This window comes from Acipenser ruthenus, chromosome 5 (genome assembly GCF_902713425.1).
Source record: "Acipenser ruthenus chromosome 5, fAciRut3.2 maternal haplotype, whole genome shotgun sequence".
Lineage (NCBI taxonomy): Eukaryota > Metazoa > Chordata > Actinopteri > Acipenseriformes > Acipenseridae > Acipenser > Acipenser ruthenus.
Window position 1 is genome coordinate 46,637,081 of NC_081193.1, and position 18,398 is coordinate 46,655,478.

The window sequence follows — 18,398 nt, forward strand, 5'->3', positions numbered from 1 at the left end:
AACAATAAAGACTAATTGGCAACGACTAAATTAAAAAAAATAAATAAAGAAAGAAATAAAAAATGTAAATAATATTACAGGCTGCTATGAGTCTTGCCATGGATGAGAGTGATGTGGCAGAATTACCTTATTACAAAATATTACATATGGATGTGACTAGATATGGGATACATTTTGTTAAAAATATTTACTGTAACACAAAACACTAAAAACTAATTGAGGGGGGGGGGGGGCGGGGGGGTGATAATTTAGCACCAGTAGGCTCTCTGGTGCAAAACTTTCAAAACAGTTTAGCACCAATTTTCTAAATGATTTGCACCCCTGGCGCTGTAGCTGCAGCTCAACATGTTGGCATCTCGTATAAGTCCTGTGAAAATGCTGCAGTACATGCATGAAAACAGAGGAGCCGACAGATCACTCCAGTGACGGTTACTTCTAGTGAGCAGCTTTTCCAGGCTGAAATTGATCAAGACGTATTTGTGCTCAACAATGACTTAAAAAAGGTGATAAAGTCTAACATATCATGAATATCATTTACCATATCTTAACATTAATATATGTTGTTGCATATGATTACATGAGGCACCTATATACTAGCTTTAAGATACGGTTGCTACTGCAGCATTCATTTGATGTTTTGGACCCTGCACAGTGCAATCACTATACAGGCTGGCCCTGCCTGTAGGTAAAGTGTATCTGCAAGGACAGCTTTCAGTTCTACGTCAGATGCATGTTCACCATTTAAGCCTTGCAAAACAAATACAATGTGTAACCCATACTGATCTTGGGCACCAGTTGACTCGTCAGTGACCACTGACAAGCAACCAGACTGTTTTACCAATTCCATAATCTCCTGCTGGGCTGATGAAGGAATCACTCCACAATTTGCTACACTCTGAAGAATTTACGTAACTTTTTGTTGTCCAGTTTTTCAAGAGGGATATTTGCGCAAACTAACGCCTCTTTCAGGTCAAAAATGTATGTATTTTGTGCTTCACGGTTTTCTGTGGACTTTTGGAACATGGAAGTCAACATTTTTTGTTTATTTGCAAATAAAGCAGTCGTGGTACTGCTCTAGATTTCTGCCTTTCTCTTTCAGTGAATACTTGAATCTAAATGCCTGTCAACAGGCAATTTTCGGTAGTGATCTACAGTAACGTTGCAGGACCTACAGAAGAGCTGTGAAAAACGCCTGCTGGATACTGCTTTACGCGATCTGCTGCAGACACCTTTTTTAACCTTTTCAGAGACATTCATTTTCTTGTTTACAGTGTGTAGTACAGTAATCCCCCACATATGGATATGTAAAAATACAAATAATAATTATGAAATAATTTTTATTTCTTAAGAATATTGAAAAAATCACAGTATTAGGCTAATTTCACGATTTCCACACAGTCCGTGAAATCGCCATTTACACAGGGCCTTAGTTATATTACTTTTGAGCTATATTCAACTACATGTTCAACTGATAATAGTTAGTGTAGTATATGGTACATTTTTATCAAATAGCAGGGCTTGAATTGGATTATGTAAAGTTCTGTTTTTTTATCAATGATGGGCCCTAACTGTTACGTGTTCCAGTTACTGCATGGTAATACATTTCATTCATTTTTATTCAATCAGTTGGGACAGATACAAATGAGGCAGGGTCCTTTTTCAACAATCAGGAATAGCCCAGCTTTATTAAACCTCACTCCTCAAAGGAGCTAATCATTTGGCATCATGCTATAAATGATGTAGTATAGTGTGAATATTTTCTTTGCCTCTCATCTACTTATTTCAAAGGTGCCACGGGCATGCGGGCAGCAGCGTAACATTGATTTATACAACGCTTTAGATTGTTTCAGCCAATCAGAGCACAGATAGCCATGTGTTTATTATGCAACAATAGCACACATCCAACCAGCACCATGTAAATATACACTCAACGATGCAGTTATACTGCTAGATGTGTCATTATAGGATCCTAAATGTTTATATCCAAAGCGTAGCATAAATGAAATACTTGAGCAGTATTTATACAGTGCCTTGCGAAAGTATTCGGCCCCCTTGAACTTTGCGACCTTTTGCCACATTTCAGGCTTCAAACATAAAGATATGAAACTGTAATTTTTTGTGAAGAATCAACAACAAGTGGGACACAATCATGAAGTGGAACGAAATTTATTGGATATTTCAAACTTTTTTAACAAATAAAAAACTGAAAAATTGGGCGTGCAAAATTATTCAGCCCCTTTACTTTCAGTGCAGCAAACTCTCTCCAGAAGTTCAGTGAGGATCTCTGAATGATCCAATGTTGACCTAAATGACTAATGATGATAAATAGAATCCACCTGTGTGTAATCAAGTCTCCGTATAAATGCACCTGCACTGTGATAGTCTCAGAGGTCCGTTTAAAGCGCAGAGAGCATCATGAAGAACAAGGAACACACCAGGCAGGTCCGAGATACTGTTGTGGAGAAGTTTAAAGCCGGATTTGGATACAAAAAGATTTCCCAAGCTTTAAACATCCCAAGGAGCACTGTGCAAGCGATAATATTGAAATGGAAGGAGTATCAGACCACTGCAAATCTACCAAGACCTGGCCGTCCCTCTAAACTTTCAGCTCATACAAGGAGAAGACTGATCAGAGATGCAGCCAAGAGGCCCATGATCACTCTGGATGAACTGCAGAGATCTACAGCTGAGGTGGGAGACTCTGTCCATAGGACAACAATCTGTTGTATACTGCACAAATCTGGCCTTTATGGAAGAGTGGCAAGAAGAAAGCCATTTCTTAAAGATATCCATAAAAAGTGTCGTTTACAGTTTGCCACAAGCCACCTGGGAGACACACCAAACATGTGGAAGAAGGTGCTCTGGTCAGATGAAACCAAAATCGAACTTTTTGGCAACAATGCAAAATTTTATGTTTGGCGTAAAAGCAACACAGCTCATCACCCTGAACACACCATCCCCACTGTCAAACATGGTGGTGGCAGCACCATGGTTTGGGCCTGCTTTTCTTCAGCAGGGACAGGGAAGATGGTTAAAATTGATGGGAAGATGGATGGAGCCAAATACAGGACCATTCTGGAAGAAAACCTGATGGAGTCTGCAAAAGACCTGAGACTGGGACGGAGATTTGTCTTCCAACAAGACAATGATCCAAAACATAAAGCAAAATCTACAATGGAATGGTTCACAAATAAACATATCCAGGTGTTAGAATGGCCAAGTCAAAGTCCAGACCTGAATCCAATCGAGAATCTGTGGAAAGAACTGAAAACTGCTGTTCACAAATGCTCTCCATCCAACCTCACTGAGCTCGAGCTGTTTTGCAAGGAGGAATGGGCAAAAATTTCAGTCTCTCGATGTGCAAAACTGATAGAGACATACCCCAAGCGACTTACAGCTGTAATCGCAGCAAAAGGTGGCGCTACAAAGTATTAACTTAAGGGGGCTGAATAATTTTGCACGCCCAATTTTTCAGTTTTTTATTTGTTAAAAAAGTTTGAAATATCCAATAAATTTCGTTCCACTTCATGATTGTGTCCCACTTGTTGTTGATTCTTCACAAAAAATTACAGTTTCATATCTTTATGTTTGAAGCCTGAAATGTGGCAAAAGGTCGCAAAGTTCAAGGGGGCCGAATACTTTCGCAAGGCACTGTATATACCTGGCAGGAATGATCACACGCCTTTAACTCATATTTATATATAAAATCAAATCTACAATTAAAGGTAACACTTTACATTAAGGGGTAGGTGTACTAAGATGGGCCAGTCGCAGTGCAAACATACGGCAATTTGTGTTTTCGTTGCAACACTTCGCAAAATATACATCTTGTCGTTCGTACTAAGAGAAAATATATTAATGAAGAGAGCCGCAATATACTAATTTAAATATTTATTGCGTCGTCTTAGCGAGAGCTATAGCATTATACACTGTGAGAGTCATGCGATATTGTTCAAATAAATAGCGGGAGTTGAGTTGTGGTTTGCTGTAGCAGAGGGTGCCCAAAGGATATTGTTTATATAGGCAAGGGTGCAAGAATCAAAACAACATTGTTTTTGTTAAATGTAAACATCATCTGTACAATGCATTCTGTTCCGTCTTCATTTTACCTATTTTAATACTGTTAAATATATATAAAAAAGGAAAGGCAGTTTAATTCCATCAGATTCTATAGTGGGGCCCCCACCTTCACACCCAAAATGCCTTTCATAATCATATAGTATGTCCGACATAAGGAGGTGTCGGGTTTAAAAAAATACAATACAATCGCACACACATACATTTATAGTGCTCAATGCATTTTAAATTACATTATGTAAAAATATTAATCTGTACAGTAGGCCTATACAGTACAGTAATAAAATCAAATGAACACCCAGCGCACTTTCTTTTTACTTTGGCCTACTGGTAACACAAAATAAATCATGATGCTGCATGGCAACCATTGGTGTACAATGCGAATAAAAGATTATTTTAAATTGAAATTGAATGATTTTAGTGTTTTTTATGTTTGATTTTATTATTATTATTATTATTATTAATATTAACTTGGCCTACTTAGTAGCCTAGACAATTGACACAAAATAGATCATGGTCCTATGCAGATGCTCAGAATGTGTGCAGTCTATTGCTCCCAGCATGTTGGGGAAACCAGAAATGTCATAGCAATTTGTTTTCAGGGCTTGTAAGTACACCCTGCCTTTCGTGAAAATTAGGTACTTGAGTGTTCGCCTCAAAAATGCATTGAGCACAACTGGCAACACACGAGAAAAAGCGGACTGTGAAATGCCCGCAACAATTGTGACTGTTTAAAACGTGCTTTCCAAAGTTCGTAACAAATTGATGCAATTGTAAGTGTCGCAATTATAATATTTGAGAACCCTCATTTGCACTATCTCCGCCCCCTATTTGTGATTTTATGCAGGAACACCCATAAATACACATTCATCTAAGCTTGAACTGCAATGTAAAGCTGTTGCCACAAAGCATTCCCTAAAAAGTCGCAACTAGCATTGTGTTTGTTTAGTACACTTCACCCAAGACTTCCTACTCATTTGCAACTCGTTTGCAACTATTGTGACAGGCGCAGCACTTTAGTACATCTACCCCAAGTGTCTCTAATTACTGTGTATTTACATGGTAGTAAATACATGTGTACTTAAACATAATTGCAATGTTATTACGCATAGTTACAATGCACAGTACTTAATATGTAAATCTTTATGCATGATATATGTAGGTACACTGTTGTATCACAAAAGGGTTAGAATTAGGGTTACAGGGGTTAGTGTTAAGTTAAGAGTTAAGGTTAGGGTTAGGGGGTGTTAGGGTTAGGGTTATATCGTGCATAAAGATTTACACATTAAGTACATTGTAACTATGCATAATAATATTGTAATTATGTGTAAGTACACATGTATTTACTAATTAACTACTATGTAAATATACTGTAATTAAAAACACAAATTTCAAAAACACAAAGAAAGCATTAACAATATTTAAAAGCAGGGGGTCCCCGAGTGGCTCACCTGGTAGAAGCACAGCCGCATGGTGCGTAGGGTGTCATACAACGCAGTTTCCCGTCCTGGCTGAGCGAAGTAGACCGGTCTTCGCTGGGGACCGAAGGGAGCATCGCATTGGCTTTGGCGCTCCAGTGGGTTAGGGAGGTCAAACCGGCACCTTCCTTCTGCCTCCTTCTACTCAGCAGCCCCGTACAGCCAAGCTGCACGTCTTAAATACCCTGCACCTGACATTAATTTACAATATCTATCAGGTGCGGATGATAATTAAACAATAAACAATTAAACAAAATAATAAAACAATTAAACAAAATGTACATTCCGCACATGTTTCTCTCGCAGGGAGGTTTTAACCCCCTCCCTGCTGTCTGTCATAACCCGCTATCTCACACATCCCCCCCCTTGTCTTTACAAGACACAGGCCACGAGACGGCCACCTCCTCCCCTAAAACACAACCACCCACCCTCAAGTCCATAAATGTCCTTTCTTGCCCTCTTCCACAGGCAGGCTTGAGGGTGGATCGGTCCACGTCCCGGCTCAGCCAGGTAGGGACCGCGCACCGGCGACGAGGGACCCCACCGGTTTGTCAGGGGTGACCGGAACGACAACCGAGGCACTGGAGCCTGCAGCAGCGGGCAGAGGTCTGCAGCTGGGACCCAGTGCAGCGACGTCCGGTCAGCAAGGGGGAGCGAAGCAGTGACCAGGGGGAGCGTAAGCGACGTCTGGGCGCAGCGCAGCGACGTCTTAGTGTCCGGGAGGAGCGGAGCAGGGGACCCGGTGGAGAACTGTGCCCGATTCTGCCGACTCCTGGGCTCTAGGTCTAGTGACGGGAGGTCCAGGCTAACCGACAGGGTGTCCAGGAGCAAGGGGCGAGGGACCGGACGCAGCGATGCCGGACTGGACTGTAGGGGTGGTGGTCGGGGCTGTGGTGGAGGTATGCTCTTCGCCTCCCCTCTGGGCTCCGGGAGCAGTGGCTCCTCCCCTCTGGGCTCCGGAAGCGGCGGCTTCTCTCCTCTGGGCTCTGGAAGCGGCGATAGCAGCTCCTCCCTCTCTGGCTCGGGAGACTGTGGAGCTGCGCTAGCCTGCTCCCATTTCTGGAGCAACAGCTCCAACTCGGTTGGCTCCCGCTCCTATCTGTTCGGCGGTGCCAACCCCATCTCGCTCATCTGTCTCTCCCATCTCGCTTTCTGCTCTATCTGCGCAGCAGTAATGCGGTTGATTCTCGCAATTAACTCCTCGATGCTCTCTTTGGGTCGTAGGGGCGCCCACACACTTCTGACACCATATGTAACCCAGTTGCACTCACTCGGGTTCGTGCCCCTTTAAAATTATGACCCAGCACACAGAAATAAACACAAAAATAAACAAAACACAAACAAACACCTAACTCCGATTTGGAGCACTTACTACACAGGTTTTTCCCTCACTAACTTGCAGGACGGCTAAGCCGTTTACCTGCTAACACAAACACAAACAAACTTCGCAGGTCTCCAGCACTTACTTTTCAGGACTGCTCGGAAGCAGAGTCAGGACAGGACAGTGATATTTTGAAATATACCTATTTCCAATGAGAAAATGGGCGAATTTGTGTCTTGTGTCTTTTCGTTCACATAAAGTCAGAAAAAAACAACATATGAATCCAAATTAACATGTATTTATACTAAAGTAATACAAAAATGGCTACAAAAGATTTAGAAGTGAGTAGTTTTTCGAGATTTACGATTATACTGTAAATCACTTTCACGAATCAGCCCCCAAATGTAGTCTCCCATCATGTTCTCGTTATACTGTCCTTGGTAGCGGCGTTCAAAGTCCAGTATATCCTGGTGGAAGCGCTCGCCTTGCTCCTCCGAGTACGCTCCCATGTTAATAATTTATTTATTTATTTTATTTCTTAGCAGACGCCCTTATCCAGGGCGACTTACAAGATATCACATTATATTTTTACATACAATTACCCATTTATACAGTTGGGTTTTTACTGGAGCAATCTAGGTAAAGTACCTTGCTCAAGGGTACAGCAGCAGTGTCCCCACCGGGGATTGAACCCACGACCCTCCGGTCAAGAGTCCAGAGCCCTAACCACTACTCCACACTGCTGCCCTACTACTCCACACTGCTGCCCTCCTTGAATTTATCAAGATGAGCATCAAGGATATGGACTTTGAGGGACATCCTACAGCCCATTGTGCCGTAGTTCTTCATTAGAGTCTCAACCAGCTCCACATAGTTTTCGGCCGTGTGTTTGCCCAGGAAGCCCCGAACCACTGCGACAAAGCTGTTCCAAGCCGCTTTCTCCTTACTAGTGAGCTTCTTGGGGAATTCATTGCACTCCAGGATCTTCTTTATCTGTGGTCCGACGAAGACACCGGCTTTGACCTTTGCCTCAGACAGCTTAGGGAAGAAGTCTTGAAGGTACTTGAAGGCTGCCGACTCCTTATCTAGAGCTCTGACAAATTGTTTCATAAGGCCCAGTTTGATGTGCAGTGGTGGCATCAGCACCTTCCGGGGGTCCCAGCCGTACTCATCATACTTTAAGGCGTCCAGCAAGGTCTTGATACTGTTGTAATCCTCTTTGAGGTGCACCGAGTGAGCCAGGGGAAGAGACGGGTACTTGTTACCATTATGGAGCAGCACAGCTTTGAGGCTCCTGGATGAGCTGTCAATGAAGGACAGTATAACGAGAACATGATGGAAGACTACATTTGGGGGCTGATTCGTGAAAGTGATTTACAGTATAATCGTAAATCTCGAAAAACTACTCACTTCTAAATCTTTTGTAGTCATTTTTGTATTACTTTAGTATAAATACATGTTAATTTTCTCTCATTGGAAATAGGTAAATTTCAAAATATCACTGTCCTGGTCACAAAAGCAAAGTTTGTGGGGAATAATAGCCATTTTCTATACTTTTGAGGCATAAGCAATTAGGAAATAACACTTACTACCCAGGAACAAAGATTGTGTTACATAGTGTTATTTAAATAATGCAGTGTGCTGGATAAAGTTTAGGGTTCCTTCTATCTGTGCAGTTTTAGAAAGGTCAGATGTTGAGAGCTCAGTGGCAGATGATCCAGTGCAGTCAGAGATGCCCAGAGCAGTCAGAATGCCCTAGCATGAAAAATTCCAACATTTTCCAAACTCAGAGTGATTGTAGATAGACACACAGAACCTGACACATTAAACTATTACTCTGGAACAAGGTTTGCAGCATACCCTTTTAAAAGAAAATGCTGCTATTAACACATGGGTAAAGGCAGTTGACATAATTGTAATACTGTCATTTCTGCTCTTGTGCCTATTTTGCCATAGACCTAAATAATGTATTCAACATGAGAAATACACATGTATGTCTACATAACCCTGGGGACCACTTGTCTTACAACAGAAAAAGCCTTACCCAAAGTGGCACAGTGTGTACACTTTATGAATTCCCAGATTCAACCACCACACTTCAGTCATAAGGAAAAACACTTGGAGTTTTAAAACCAAGTTGCAGGTGTCTAGTTCAGACAACCAGCACTTTTTTTTAGTAGCAGCCTCTAAAGATTTCACATCTTTGTCTGTCTGTTACTTATCACTGGCATGAAAAAGGAGATACAAAAGGAACAGATTAATCCTGTCTTGTTCTTGTGAGAAAAAAAAAGAAAATCCTGCCGCAGTTAACAAATAAACATTTAAATAATATGTAAACTGTTTGGATTATTATTATTATTTAAAAGTAAAAGTCTGCTATGTTGTTTATACACAGAAAACTAATTTATAGCCATTTTATGTTGGAACTTTAAAATGTAAATTCAGTCTATCCGGAAACAAAGCTTTCCCAATACATTCTTTACCAAAAGAAAAATAATATTTATACAGACACAGAAGTGTCTATTTGAATTCTATATAAAAAATAAAAAAGACTACATATATTAGCACTGCCACCAATTATTAAAATAGTGCCTACCCTGGTATTTTACTTTTACAGCAACTAGACTCCATGCTCTGTTTTCCAAAGTGTTCTATTTTAGTGATCTTTATAGTATTTAGTGCAGAGGTCCAGTCCAGCTCTTTAATGGTCTAATTTTTATGTTATTTAAACCAGTTCACCTCCATCCTGACCAGTAACTAGCTCATTCTGTCATTTTACAATATACCTTCCAGGGTGATTGGACTCCCTAATGTGAATATACTCCAGAGAAAAAAAAAATATTAAAAGTACATTTGTTGTTGTTGATTTAGTTTGAAATCTATATGTAACAGGGATTTTGTACGTGTGTGGATCATCACTGAATAGTAATGAGTCAGACACAGAGCATGGGGTGGTGACACGCCGCACGGGTGCGCAGATTTATTTAACACACATGTGCTGCCACTAGGATACCAGCAGTCAGATTTAATAAAGAAAACAAAAGAAAACAAAGCTGAAAAATAAAAGTTTGCCACACAAGGCGAGCACTGTGCAGGAACCTACTACACTACGCAAACCCTCTCTATACTATTTGGGATCAACATCCCCTAAACTAACCTACTGCTGTTGCTCCTGAACTCCCGGCTTCCCAGCGACTCCGAGTCGTTGTGATGGTCCTGGCTGAGCAGATCCTTCACAGGCACCGTCTTGCTGTTGAAGGGTTCCATAGTAGTTAATCCTGCGGAGCGGACGCGCTCCTCCTCAATATCAACAAAACGCCACTCTGCGTAGTATGGTGGTACAGTCACCTCAAGCTGGGGCTCAGATGCCTTTTGAGCTGCGCGCAGCCTCTCTGGGCACACCCCCCAGCCAATCAGGACCTTCCAATCAGCTCAGCACCAGGCGAGCCTAACTGGTTGCCTAGCAACGTGTCTCTTGTTCTGCATCCTAGCTGCACACATTTACACATGAACCACTGAGACACTGAAACCGCCCTCCTGTCTGTCACCAACTCACTTAAGTGTGCCCGAGCTGCCTCTCTCTCCTCTGTCCTAATTCTCCTCAACCTCTCTGCTGCCTTTGACACTGTTGATCACTCTATTCTACTATCATCTCTTGCTGACCTGGGGATCTCTGGCACTGCTCTGGCCTTGTTCTCCTCCTACCTCTCCAACCGCACTTACCAGGTAACCTGGCGTGGAGCAACCTCCACACCTCACCCTCTCTTAACTGGGGTCCCCCAAGGGTCAGTCTTGGGTCCTCTCCTGTTCTCTCTCTACACCCACTCCCTGGGCCCCCTCATCGCATCCTATGGTTTCTCATATCATTTCTATGCTGATGATGCTCAGATTTTCCTCTCTTTCCCCACCTCTGACTCCACCATCTCCTCCCGTATCTCTACCTGTCTGTCTGCTATTTCCTCCTGGATGCACTCGCATCACCTCAAACTCAACCTCTCTAAATCTGACCTCCTTTTCTTTCCCTCCTCCTCCCCCTCCTCTGATCTCTCTATCTCTGTTCCTCTGGAATCTACCACACTCTCTCCCTCTTCCTCAACTAAGAACCTTGGAGTCACCCTGGACCCCTGCCTCTCTTATTCCCTGCACATCTCCACTCTGGCACGCACTTGCCGATTCTTCCTGAGCAACATCCGAAGAATCCGACCCTTCCTCACCAACTATGCTACCCAGCTCCTGGTCCAGGCCCTGGTACTCTCCCGCCTAGACTACTGCAACTCCCTCCTGGCTGGCCTCCCTGCGTCCGCCACCCGTCCGCTCCAGCTCATCCAGAACTCTGCTGCTCGCCTGGTGTTCTCTCTGCCTCGCTTCGCCCACGCTACTCCACTACTCCGCTCGCTCCACTGGCTCCCGATCACCGCTCGCATCCAGTTCAAGACTCTTGTACTAGCCTACAGATGCCTTGACCAGACTGCACCCAGCTACCTCCAGACCCTCATCTCTCCCTACACCCCCACTCGACCTCTCCGCTCCGCCTACACTAGAAGACTAGCTCTACCTCCGCTACGCTCCCCTGCCTCCAGAGCCCGCTCCTTCTCCACCCTTGCTCCGCAGTGGTGGAATGACCTTCCTACAGATGTCAGGACTGCCCAGTCCCTGACCACATTCCGGCGCCTCCTTAAGACTCACCTCTTCAAACAGCACCTGTAGAACTCCTCTGTTTGTATCCTAGGACACTATCACCCTTCATGTAAATGTGCTTTATTTTGCTCTTATCTGCCCCCTATTTTACTGCATTTAATCCTGTACTTCAGAATACTGTAATCTGCCAAGTGTTTAACCTGTAGTACTTTGTATTTAATCATATCCTGATGTAACTATCACTATTTAATCATATCTTGATGTAACTATCACTATTATCTGCTGTATTATTGAATTGTGGTTTGTCACACTTGTACTTTGCTTGAACAAAAGTTATTGTATTTCTTGCTCTTATTATATTACTTGTATTGTAACACTTGAAATGTATTTGCTTACGATTGTAAGTCGCCCTGGATAAAGGCGTCTGCTAAGAAATAAATAATAATAATAATAATAATAATAATAATAATAACCCTGTCATATACACCCCCTTAGAATGGCACCACTGGTACATTCGATTTTCTTCAGCTGGTTCCTCTTCTGTTTGTGGGGTCAACGGGTGATGGGAGGTTCAGACACAATGGGGGGTCTGGAAGCACTGGTCGAGGACAGGCTTATCTCCTTCCTCGCTCTCGGGGATGGCAGCTCCTCCTCCTCAGGCTGTCAGACGGCAGCTCCACGTTCTCAGGCTGTCGAGATGATAGCTCCTCCTTCTTTGGCCCTCGGGATAGCTGTTACTCCTTTTTGGATCATAGCTCCCCATGCAGGCAGCCACTCCTACTCTGGCTCTTTGAGGATGGTAGCTCCTCTTACTTTGATCTTTAAGGAGAGTAACTCCTCCCCCTTTTGGGGCTCCAGCTCCTCCCCCTCTGGCTTTTCACCCATGTCTCCGTTGCTCCTTCAGCAGCGCTTCCGGTGGCTGCTGATCTTCACCTGGTTCTGTCTGTGCATCCTGGCAGCCAACTGCTCTGTGCCTTTCCTGCTTTGACTCAGCAGAACCAGTGACGCCCACCGCTGCCATCATACACACTATTTACAGGGGCAGGCCTCGGCCCTGCCACTCCTTATAATAGGATTTATCTTATTTTCTATGTTGTAATTTCTTGTGGGGTAAGCAAAAAATGGTCTGGCATAGGATCACACTCTGGGGGCAGATTAAATCTAAATATATATATCTAAAATATTTCCCTGAAAGCATCTTGCTTTACAAGGAGTATTGCTATACTTGTACTATTTTGGGAGTGTGTTTCAATATAAAAAAATAAAAAAAAATACTTCATATTTTTATTATCCAATTGATAATGTCTTTAAAAGCTGTCACAAATGCTTGTGGAATTCAGGCTATAACCAATGTATTTAGCAGCTAAATCTGTAAACACCATTGACATAATTCAGAAGTATTTGCCCCAAATAGAGTTTAACCATAAACGAGTATGTACTGATGTGTTTTATGTTAGTTAGATTTTTAAAAATGCTAGGCTATAGAATGTGCCTTTGTAAATTACAAAATAAGAATATAACAAATCATTATTCTAGTCGCTTTGCAAAATTATTAAACATCCTACTTTGCATAGTGTAATGCCGAAATCATAACAACAGGCTTACATGGGGCATCTGGCATTGCACAAATAGGCATATGTGATAAATAATGGGGCTTAAGCATCAATAGAAATCAGAATGTACATGTTAACTAATTAAATTCTGTCGTAATGAATAGTCTTTTTTTGTAGAAATATTTTCCATGAAATTTCTGAATATATTTCTACCGGTTTGTTCTTTGTTCTTTTTTCCCTATAAACTAGGCTAGGCCTGCCTTTGTCAGATATAATTAACGAAGTAAAGTATGACCATAATGTAAAAAGCAAATCAGCAGGTAAAAGAAAAATGTAAAGTGAAATTCAAGATGCTCGTTCAGACTGGAAAGTTGAATTTCTCGGGAGTTCTTCCCTCTCCGGAAGACAGGAAAAAACCGACTGTTCATTACAGCTTGGAGAAATCTTCTGGTGGTCTTCAGGGGAACCTCAATCAGAGAAATCATCTTCCCACAGACCACTGCAGGCTAACTTTAATAACTTGCTTTATATTGAAGAATAAATCAAATGCTTATTTATGATCTTTAATTTGTCAGTCAAATCTTCATTGACTAAATATATAACACAAATAATGCCAGAAGTTCATTCCTATGTTATTATTATTATTATTATTATTATTATTATTATTATTATTATTATTATTAATAATAATAATAATAATAATAATAATAATAATAATAATAATAATAATAATAATAATAATAATTTGTATCCAAAATAAACAAGATTAATTACCAACAGAACAGACTGTAAGAAATCAGTTGCTGACTTTGTTTTAATATTTTTTTAACAATAAAAACAGAAAATAAGATATAGGGAATTTTAATACAGGAATATTTTACACTATCACATATTTTTTTTGCCTTTTTTGAAGCATTGTCATTCGTCATTGCCTTCCCTTTTTTGTGTATGAGCAGGGGTAAGACCAAAAATGACTTTTCATAAACTAATTTATTAAAGAAGAAACGTTGGGGAATAGAACAGTTTTATAGCCTTCCGGTAAAATATACTGATTGATTTAACAGCCTGTTTTAAAAGTGCAAAAAAAAGTTTAATATACCATGGTTGATTATTGGCAGTAGCAGGACAGTGAAGCCAGGTATTTTCTGCTTGTGGTTTATTGATTATGACTAGTATACGTCTGAATAATAACAGTGTGGTGCACAAAAAAATAAATAAAAAATAAATAAATAAACGTTGAAGAAATGGCATTAACATTATAGTATCGTTGTAATAAGACTAGCATATTGTTTAAGGGATTATTCATTTTAAACACATTTTAGTGTTTATATAGTAGGCCTATAAAGTATGTACTACTTTGCACTGCTGTTTACTTTGGTAACACGATTTAAATAAACACAAGATGTGTTTTTAAAATGTGGTTTATAAGATGTATGTTTAATATGTAATGTCTGATTTTACAGTGTGGTTGTTTATCCTAACTATTGTAATTACAAATGTAATAATTAAAGCGCCCTTTTGTTGCTGGTATTTTGCTTCTTGGGTGATACTGGTGGAATACAAAAGGCTTTAACTCCTTAATCTGTCCAGTTTTAATGATGTGCAGAATGTCATCAGAGGTTAATCATAATGTAGCCTTTGCAAGCACCGGGGAAGGGCGTTTCAAATCCACCTCATGAAATTGTAATGACATTTTCATTTTAAAAGACTTGTGCGGTTTAAGCGGTAATCCTGCGGCTCGTGTCGTTATCGACATAATTTATCATTGAAGAAAATGTTTAACAATTAAACATAGGCCTGCATATGCAACATGTTTTACATTGTAATTTATTTTAATTGTTTAGCAACATAAGACGTGTTACTGAAATAACCATTACAGTGTAAAGTATTTTACAACTTAAATGTTTTCATGTTAAATGTGATTCATATTGAATTAACAAACAATTTCCAGACAATTGTAAGCTACTGCTGCATGCTTAAGACTGTAGAATTAAAAAAAGTCCGTATCAATGTTATTCTTGTGCGCTGTCTAAATTCATAAAAATCACTTCTTAAGAAAACTTAATTTCAACTTTTGAAAACATCTGAAGGCTTCACAAAACTATGCCATTAAAAAAAATACTCGTTTTAATAGCATGTTTATTTTATGTTTACAAATTCTCATGGATCTCTGCAATAAAGTGTGACAAATGTTACCCAATGAAAGCCAATATGTGCACCCTTTATCATGAATAAGCACAATTAAAAAAAAGGTTATGGTCATTAATAACGTTTGTACATAAGTCATTGTGTTTACTTTTCAGACCAATTGTACAAATAATAATCCACATAGGGAATCAAAAGGATTTACAGAGAATAACACTACGCTAAGTAAAGTATACATTGATCAATTAAGCATGATCGTGTAACAGTTGCAATAAAACGTTACCCCTGAAGAAAAGGCTACACATTGTTCTGTAACTGTTAACAATAATCGGTATGAAATGTGGCCTTGACTGGGAAACACAGGTCAATTATATCATCAAAATTAAATAGATATGTTTTAATTTGGATTTTGTAGGTTTTATTTTCGTTTATAGACATATAGGTATGTATAGGTATATTTAAAGCATTTAGGGTAGGGTGCACACGTTGACAGGGATAATCATAAAAGCAAACGTTTATTTAGTTTACAACATTTCTATAATCAATAAAAGTTACTTGTTATCATACAGAACATTTAGCACCACATTTTATTACCTGTCCATCGGATTAAAGAAAGGCATTAGGCACCATAAATGGACTGACTTCTGATTCCTAGATCTAAGCAAGGGTTCATAAAATATACCCATCCATTACGTTGCATATATGTGGAGCCAGAAAATATACACAGGCTATAAATTTCGGAGTCCTGCACTCTACTGTTTAAAGACATTACATTTCCAACTGCTAACATTCTTTAAAGAAAAGGCTAAAGGGATTACATTAGAATGCTTATGAAAAGGTCTGGGCAGCCAAGAGATGTTCACGTCGTCATTCATCAACCCCTTATGACTCTGATACTCAACAAATGGTTTGTCTAAAGTAGCAAGTCCTGACAAGGTGGCATCGTTATCCTGTCTAAATGATGCATAATATTAGTATTAAGCTTAGATCATCGCATGGTTTTTTAAATCATCGGTGCTAACCATCGCCAGACCCCTTGGTCTGTGAAATTGTTTTTGTTCTAAAAAAGGATGAGCGTTTTTTTGTTTTGTTTTTTGTATGAATTATATAGGTTTGCGATAATGGCATAAGTTCTATGGAAAATGATTCGTGCTGAATTCATTATAATGGATAAAAGTATGGAATACGTAAAAAGTAGTTAATTACTATAGCAGCCAAAAAAAAAAAAAAAACCTGAATTGTCCTACAGAATTAGCGCTGAAGTAAAAAGGGTTTCAAATCTGTCAGTATTATAAAATGAATATGCTATTATTTAATAAGCTACATTAATTAAATGTTCTAACTGTCTAAATGGTTTTGAAAAGGTACCATGTTAGAAATGTTAAAAGTTTCTAAATGAAAATACCAAATGTAGTCTATTAGAAGCAATGCCTTTTCTGTTTTAATTATTCGATTGCAGCACTCAAAGACAAATACAAATTGCACTAAAGAAAATTGGTTGTTTTGGGAATATGCTGGGGGGAGACAATTAAATTAAAAGGCATTTAACATTTTGCAGATTTAAATGAATACGCTTCCTATTGTTATCGGTTAAAAAAATGTATTTCAACTATAGGCTATACGGTTAACTAAAATAATAAAATTCGAATCTCGTCTGAACAACAGGAAATATGAAAGGTGCTTTATCGCGTTATATATGAGTAATTTGTAGTTAAAGACTCTTCATTTAAGGTTGATCTAATACATAGTCCTACAGCGAAGGCTATTGGTTTTAATACATTCCAAGGGATGCACTCTGTAAGAAGAACAAATGCCGTACTGTGTATATAATTCCTTATAGTCCTTGGAGCGTCATTTGGCTGGCATATACGTGACACCAATTAATTAAGGCTAAACCCTTTAATGATGCTCCTTGTTTTTGTTGAGGCCAGGTGGTGCAGATCACTGCCATCAGCAGCAGGGTTCCCTTAGTTCTGCCTGGACCCCACAGAAGACCATTAGATCAATAATTTACTCAATGGATTTAGGATTGTAAACCACACAGGTTGATGACACATCAGAGACACTTGCCACAGCAGAACTCCTCTCTTGGATGTGATCCTCACCACCTTGGCATGGTCACTGCATCAATTAAATGGGAAAACTCCTCCAGTCCATCTTCAAGTATTCATGTGACATGTTGTATATATACTGTATAAAGATACCAGGTTCAGGGAGTTTGCAAAACCCATCATTTAAGTCATCCCCACTGAGATAATGGCTGTTTATCAATCAGTCTGGACGCACACAAGGCATCTCCAATTAATGTATCTCATCAATTTAATTGATTATACTAATGTAAGATTATGGTATTTATGTGATCTATGCTGTACACCAGATTGTAGCAGAAAGGTAGTTAAGTAAAACTTTTCAAACAATCTAATTCAAATAAAACTGTAATGTTAAAAAAAACATTCTTAAATATTGTTCTTTATAAAACCTAAACACAGTAAGAGTTCCAGTGAGTTAATTCGGGGGGAATGTAGGGTAGTGTAACCCAAAGCTTCACATAAGATCAAATGTCAAAAGTCAAAATGTGTCTTGCAGGTACTCCAGCAAACCCAAAAGTAAGCAAAAGTAAGAAATAAGTAAATACAAATTAAAAGAAAATATAAAATGAAATATATTTTCTAATAGTTACAGACATGACGTCTCATGTCATGGTTTAAAGTAAATAGACTTTTGTTTTTGTTTACGCTTCAATGAGAATAAAATGTCAAATTGCTGAATTTACCAAATTACTTAAAGTCATTTGTTTAAAAGTGAAATAGTTAAATCCATGCTTTAAAGGTGCAGGTTTTGAAAATAATTTTATGAAAAATAAATAATTGTAGCCTATATTGTCATGTTATGATATACACAGAACTCTATCCTAAAAATACATTTAGTCACACAGAATTTGGACATAGATGGAAAGTGTGTTAAATCTCTGATTAAGAACAACACATTGAGTGTTACATTTAACACAAATTGTGTTGACCTTATCCAAACACACATAGGGGTATTGGACTATTTCAATTTTAGTCTGATTAAAAATTGTATTTGTAAGTTTTATTTTTTTCATTGACACTCCACAGCAAGTAAATTATTCTCTATTAATGCCATAGACCACATTTTGCTGATGGATAGTTTATAAATACAAAATGA